The sequence below is a fragment of the Podarcis muralis genome, chromosome Z, assembly GCF_964188315.1.
Source record: "Podarcis muralis chromosome Z, rPodMur119.hap1.1, whole genome shotgun sequence".
Classification (NCBI taxonomy): Eukaryota; Metazoa; Chordata; class Lepidosauria; order Squamata; family Lacertidae; genus Podarcis; species Podarcis muralis.
The window spans coordinates 32,652,488-32,659,694 of NC_135673.1; the positions used below are offsets into that span (position 1 = coordinate 32,652,488).

The 7,207-nt window shown below is 47.6% G+C and overlaps 1 long non-coding RNA gene across 1 annotated transcript; it reads right to left on the reverse strand.

The window, feature by feature from the left end:
- Positions 1–1,496: 1,496 nt before the first annotated feature.
- On the reverse strand, positions 1,497–6,891 carry LOC144326186 (uncharacterized). Its single transcript, XR_013391373.1, has 3 exons — positions 6,297–6,891; positions 5,173–5,586; positions 1,497–3,680 (listed from the first exon to the last, which is right to left on the reverse strand). It is a non-coding gene; the product is annotated as an uncharacterized LOC144326186 (long non-coding RNA).
- Between the last annotated feature and the right edge of the window lie 316 nt (positions 6,892–7,207).

The following is a 7,207-nucleotide window of genomic DNA, read 5'->3' on the forward strand; positions in this document are numbered from 1 at the left end:
CACTGAGTTATTCAAGCCCCTTCGCCACAGCAAAGCCAAAGAAGTGATGCTTTTGAATTATGGTGCTGGAGGAGACTCTTGAGAGCCCCATGGACTGCAAGAAGATCAAACCTCTCCATTCTGAAGTAAATCAGCCCTGAGTGCTCACTGGAAGGACAGATCCTGAAGTTGAGGCTCCAATACTTTGGCCACCTCATGAGAAGAGAAGACTCCCTGGAAAAGACCCTGATGTTGGGAAAGATGGAGGGCACAAGGAGAAGGGGACGACAGAGGACGAGATGGTTGGACATCTCAAAACTACCAGCATGAGTTTGACCAAACTGCGGGAGGCAGTGGAAGACAGGAGTGCCTGGCGTGCTCTGGTCCATGGGGTCACGAAGAGTCGGACACGACTAAACGACTAAGCAACAACATCCAGGGAAGTAAAAAGTAAAATAAAATAAGCACAGGTCCCTGTATCAATCCTTGGTGGGCTCCATTTTCTACATCCTGCCATCATCATCATTTGCTCCTATGCTCTACTTTCTGTTACTTAAACAGTTCCTGATCAATACCTCACCTCTCATTCCAAGATTGCTAAGTTTACTCAGTTTTTGGTAAGGTACTTCGCTGAAAGCTTTTTAGAAGTCCAACACATCAGCCACATCACCTCTATCAGTATGCTTGCTGACACTCTCTATAGGTTATGAGACAGGACTTCCCCTGGCAGCAGCCATGCTTGTTCTGCTTCAACAACACCGTACACAGTGCTATTTTATCTTTAACAACACTGTCCGTCAGCAAAATACATTAACTAACCCTATAATTTCCAGAATTCCTCCTGGATCCCTTTTTCAAAAATTGGTATTACATTGGCTACTTTCTAGTCCTAAGATATGAAAGCTGACACTAGGGATAAGTCACATATTCTTTTTGAAAGACCAGTAATTTCACCTTTGAGTTCTTTGAGAACTCTCAGGTGGATACCATCTGGACCTGGAGATTCACTGGTTTTTATTTTGCCTATTAGGTGTAAAACTTATTACCTACCACCACTGTTTGCCTCAGTTCCTCAAACTACCTTTCTGCAAAAGTTACTTCAGGCAGAAAGGTTTGTGTTATATCTTCTTCTGAGAAGACAGATGCAAGAAGACACATTCAGCTTCTCTGCAATAAGTTCCAGGACACCCCAAATGACATGCATATTATCTCCTACAAGGACTGTTAAATTTAGAAACCTTTATTACGGCAGAACATGAGCTTTTAATAACTAACACAGGCTTTCAGACAGATGTTTATGTTTTATTTTGATGCTGACTTAAATTTCAGTGAGTTATGCAGGCGTGCAGTTGCGGCATTCTGGAAAGCGTAAGGAAGGTGATCATGTTTTAAAAGGACCGAGGTTTTGAACCAAACATCTGGATCAATCTGCTTAGAAGAGTGAATAAGTTGTGGCTCTCCAAGTGTTGCTGAGCTCCCAGTTCCCACCCCACCCCTCCCCCAGCAAGCATGGTCCATGGCCAGGAATGATGCAGGATGCAATCTAGCCACATGAAGGGTCACATCCCAGGTCTAGTATCTAATGACATGTACACATTAGCAGCTTAAAATACAGGAAGGTAATTTCCCACACACATACACACACTGTGTTTCAAGCTGTGTTTTATGTTGCTGTACACACCATTACCTGCTTCCCCCCACATATTACCTGATTTGTTATCCCAAACCTCCAAAGTCCTATTCAATGAAGCTGTCAACTGCACATGCACTGCCATTTGTGCATGTATAATGGCTTTTTGAAATGTATCAAATAGCAATATTTCTCAAGAAGATACAGGATGCAGATGGATTGTGGCAAACATCATGTGCGCTTGGTTTCAGAAACCAGTGGTGGGAGCCAGAGTAAACGGCAATGTGTACATAGCCTAAGAGTGCTGCTGCAACGCAAGCCTGTGCAGATGACGCTGTTTCTCAACTGGAAACCCACCTCTTCTCAAACCTCCTGATTTGGAAGGAGGTGGAACCGTGGTTACGAAATGGAGAGAGGGAAATGCATTTTGCAAACACTCAGAAATAGGATTTCCCTCCCTCATTTCTTCTTCTATTTCCACCGTGGCCAAGCCTTAAAAAAATATTATAGGGCTGCATCCCACCCCCCACCCCCCAGTTCAGCTCAAGACCAGGTCAAGCACAGATTATGAGCCCCTCTCCACCGGGGACAGATAATTGCAGCAGGCACAGAATGAATGTTAAATGAACTAGTAGGCTCAGGGTCATAGCTGTCAACCTTCCCTTTTTTTGCAGTAAATTCCCTTATTCCAGCGCCGTTCCTGCTGCTTCCAGCTGCTATCCCAGATTGTTAGATATCCTGTAGACTGTCCCCGGGACAGGTGAGGCTGCTGATCGCTTATTTTCAAATCTGAAAGTTGACAGCTATGCTCGGGGTTCACACCTTCCCCCACACAATTGGACTGACAACTATCACACGCAAATATTTTTACTTGAGAGAACTATAACACCGGGAAGGCTCTCCAAGGTTTAGTCCAGCCACCTGCTAGGGGCAAGATCTGCAATGCAAGGTATTAGCAATTGAACTGGGGCCTTCTGCATGCAAAGCATATACCCTGCCAGTGAGCTAAGACTTTTCCCAAATGGCAAGTGAAGTGTTTGCACACCTATGTGTGAAAGTGCCCTTTCCCCGTGTTTGGAGGCATTATACCTCTGAACACCAGGTGCTGGGATCTGTAAGCATGGAAGACTGCGGTGGAGCGCAGTTCCTTCTGGCTGGTTTCCCATTAGGCATCTGGTTGGCCACTGTGAGAACAGGGTGCTGGACCAAAATGGGCCTTTCATGTACTTCCCATGTGATCCAATTCACACCAAATGCACCATATTTTATACAAAGAAATATGTTCCAGGTAGGTAAGAGAGAACATGTGAAGCAGCTCCTCTCAGCTCCCCCAGTCTTAAGTTGCCTGGTTTCTAGAATGAGAGGTCTCAGAACTTGCTATTGGAGACAAATAACCAGAGCTTAGTCATTCTGGCCACATGACCCGGAAGCTGTACGCCGGCTCCCTTGGCCAATAAAGCGAGATGAGTGCCACAACCCCAGAGTCGGTCACGACTGGACCTAATGGTCAGGGGTCCCTTCTGCAAACAAATGCAGAAAAGTGGGGGGAGAGAGAGAGAGCGCAAAGAATTTGAAGCTTTTAAAGAACATATATAAAAGATACATAAAGGAAATGTATAAGATCTGCCTGATTTGTGTCATTTAAAAAATACAAAATCAGAATCACATTCTAAATAGCTTATTCAAGCTAGACAATCAGCGCACAGCAAATAACCGGGACATTTTCTTGCACTTTTTACGTCACCTGCAAGGAGAGATATTCTACCTGATGCACATCACTGGCCTGCTGTCCATCATTATTGCAGTACAACAGTGGATATTCCGGGCAGGCGAAAGGCAGAGAGTGAGTGGGAAATGAGATTCTCTGCTCTTGCATTCACTGGAAAGTAACGTGGCATCCTTAGCGGAGGGTGAAGCTGCACTTGTAGGCAGAGGCTTCATGAATTAAGTCTGCGCTTGTCAGACTGCAGGTGGGAGTATTGCATCCACTTCTGGTCAACACATTTTAAGGATGGGAGCATTTGTCAACAGGAAGGCAGCTAGGATGGCGAGGTGGTCTGGAAGCCAAGCCCTATCAGGAATGGTTGAAAGAGGTATGTCATGTGGAAAATGGAGCAGGATTTGGTTTCAATTGCAGCAGAGGATGGGACTAGAAACAATGGGTGGGAACTCATAGGGATTCATAGAATCGTAGCGCTGGAAGAGACCACGAGGGTCATCTAATCCAAAGCCCTGCAATGCAGGAATACTGCCCACAGCTGCCTTGTTGGCTCAAACCAACAAACGTCTGGCCAACAGCCAGATGCACTGACCCTTCACACCAAAGACTCCCTTAGAAAGCCTACAGCACCCAGTATTCCCAGGCAGTCTCCCATCCAAGTACTAACCAGGCCTGACCCTGCTTAGCTTCTTGCACATTTTAGTTCAACATCAGCATGGCACTGAGAGCTGCATTCCCTTCTGGGCAACCCTCCAAGGACCACATGACAGTGGTGGGTGGGACCATAGGAAAAAGCAGGCAGAGCACACATACAAAATTTTGCCTTTCTGCAGTAGTCCTTCATCTAGGCACATATATTATCAGGGTTCAAAGACACATTCCAGCCCTTGCAAAACTACCTAAGGAATAAAATGGAGTGTGCTAATGGGTGTCACTGGAGTGGGTGTGTGGCCTTGGGAGAGTCCCAAGGGCCAGAAAGACCAGGAACGGACACATCTGGCCCATGGGCCTGAGCGTCCCCATCCCTGCATTAGGAGGCTGTGGAACAACTTGCCTTGGAAGGCGATGGGGCCCCTTGGTGAAGGCTGGGTGGCCATTTGTCAGGAATGTTACTATGCTAGAGTTCAGGTGTTACTGGACCCAACTTCCATCACACCAAGTCAACAGAGCCAACGATCAGGGTTGAAGGGGAGCTGGAGTCCATCCACATCTGGAGGGCGAAACCAGTAGCCAACACCACCTCCTACAGACAATCCCACAAATTATATGTGTGAAGGCACAGCAACCAATGAGCAATGGGCATACATTGGTGAATCAGACGTGTTCCCCAAATGCTCCAATGGTATTGGTTCCCCATCTCCCCTTTCCATGAACCACTTGAAAATCGCTGATAAGTCTTGATGATTTTTTTTCTCTGCCTGTTGTCAGAATTGTAATGTGCCGTGCTAACATGCTGCATGGTTTTTGATTGTATTTCTATTGTTTTGTGTGTGTTTTTTGTTTTCTTGCATTATGATCCACATTCCATAGAATTCAAATTCAAAAAGGAAAAAAACAGAATATAAGAAATAAAAAAAGCCACAAAGATGCAATTAGAAATCAATATGAGCATTTAATGTGGAAATGCCACAGGCCACCTGAATGCAGCTTGTGGGCCAATGGTGGTCCTTAGACCACAGTTTAGGAACCCCTCCTCCAATGTGCACACAGCTTAGTTAGTTCACTAAGCATCCCCAGAAAATTAAGAATGGTATATTTTCCTGGTAGGTGTGGGACTCCCCGAACCTTCTCTCTCTCTTTTTTTGACAATTTTATTCTCTTTATAATTACATTTACATCCCACCTTTCCTTCAAGGAGCTCCAGGTGGTTCTCTCCATCCTCAGTTCACCCTCACAACAACCCTGTGAGGTAGGCTTAGGTTGAAAGACGGGTGGTACCTAGTGAGCTTCACGGCTGGGTGGAGAAGTTGAGCTCTGGTCTCCCAGGTCCTATTCTGTTCCTCTAACCTGTAATTTACCTGCACGGAAGAACACCAGCGATATGGATCGTTGTTTGACCACGCATTTAAATGTTTCTGCCTCCTTCTTTTAAATGTACTCCAGCGCCCTGCCCCTGGCAAGCACTGATCAAATAAATAAATATCCAAGGGAGAAGCACGGCCACGCGGTTCTTAGCGTCACATGTGGAAAGAAAAGCCTCCGCTTTCTCTGGCGTGCTACACAATGATTCCGAAGGGCGCAGAGAGGAATGCAGATTCTGGCGGAGAAAAAGAAAAGTGAAATAAACACGCAGCTTTTGCAAGCAGAGCCGGAGGATGGAGTAGTTAGTTGCGGAACCTCCCTCCCTCCCTGCGACCGCTCGATCTCCCTAGCTATGTGTTTCTCCGGATCCGACACACTCACAAGGCCCGCCGCCTCCCCACCTTGCAGGGCGGGTGGTGCCGGGGGAGGGTTCACTTGCGGCAAAGGCGAGCGGGGCGGCCGCAGCAGAGCCTGCCTGGCCTACTTTGCAGAAGCAAAGCGCGCGTCCCCTACCAGCTTCGCGGAGCAGATTGGCGGCGGCGGCGGCGGGGTTTAGAGGGAGAAAGCAGCCACAGCCAAAAAAAAAAAAAATGCAAAGAAAAGAAAGGGAGTCGCTTCCCGTTCTTTGGTTTGCCGCCCTCCCTCGCTGCGTGCTCACCCGGATACCCTCCACCCTCTTCGCCGACTACACGTCGGGCAGATTCGCAACCAAGACGGCCTTTACTCAAGGAGAGAAACGCGTGTGCCGGAGCCGCTCCGGAGTCCGGTTTCCACCAGGGTCAGAAGCGGCCGTTTAGAAAAACACAAACAAACGCCGCGCTCACGCCCTTAGGCGGCGGACTCCTCCTCGCCGTCTCCTGGAGAGAAATGCAAGCCAAATCAGCCCCCAATCCTTCCCTCTAGGCCAGGCACAGCCGCTTCACACATTACACACGTGTCGTTTACCTGGAAAGGAAAGCGCTTCCTTGCAGGCAGTAGCGTGCGGGCAACTCGCATGTATAAATCGTCAGTGATTTGGTGCCGTCGAGGATAGATTTTTTTTTTTTTTTTTGCAGGATGCCCCCTTCGTCACCCCCGTTCGTCCAGCCTCACTGAACGTCTGAAGTGGGGACGCAGTAATGTTCGAGCCGCGGCTTCTTTCACAGGACCCACAAGAAAAATGAATGCGTTCCCTAGCCACGAAACTAGGTACACCTATCTCTATTCTCTGTGTCCCCACTTCATGTCATAACACCGCGCACGTCTGCAAAGCTCTTGCGGGAGCATAGTTAAAGGCGACTTTGCCCGCTGTGGTAACGAATGTTTGGCGGGGTGGGGGCGGTTGACAGTCACGAGTGCAATTTGCTGTAGCCGCGTAACTCTAGTTTGGCTGAGGCTTTCCTTGCAGGTATGCTAAATGCACGTGTGTGCTGTCATACCATGTGACGTTCGACACGTGGGTAGCCGTCCCTTTCCCACAACCTATTTCCCACAACCTGCTTTCTGCGATGGAAGTGCAAAACATGGGAAAGGAGCCTTGGGCTTCTCAGGAGTTAGTAGACTTCAGCCTTCTCAGACCCAGGAGCCACTTTTAAGTCAAACATTTCTTAATCTTTTTTTGGTTTAGGAGAATCACCAGTTCATTAGGTACCGTAATTTCAGCCTTGCCTAAAAATGCCACCTCCAGACTTGGAAGCCGTGAAAGTGAGGGTTGCTCCCATGAGAGCCCTTTTGTTGGTGTTGGTAGAGAAAGAGGCTAGGATTAGGAATTGAGTAGCAAGAGAGAGAATACTTTGCTTATAGGTGTTCTGCTATTCCACATTTCTCAAGGAAGAGTCCAGGACTCCTGGCTTTACAAAAGCGCTTGCTCCTTCCTA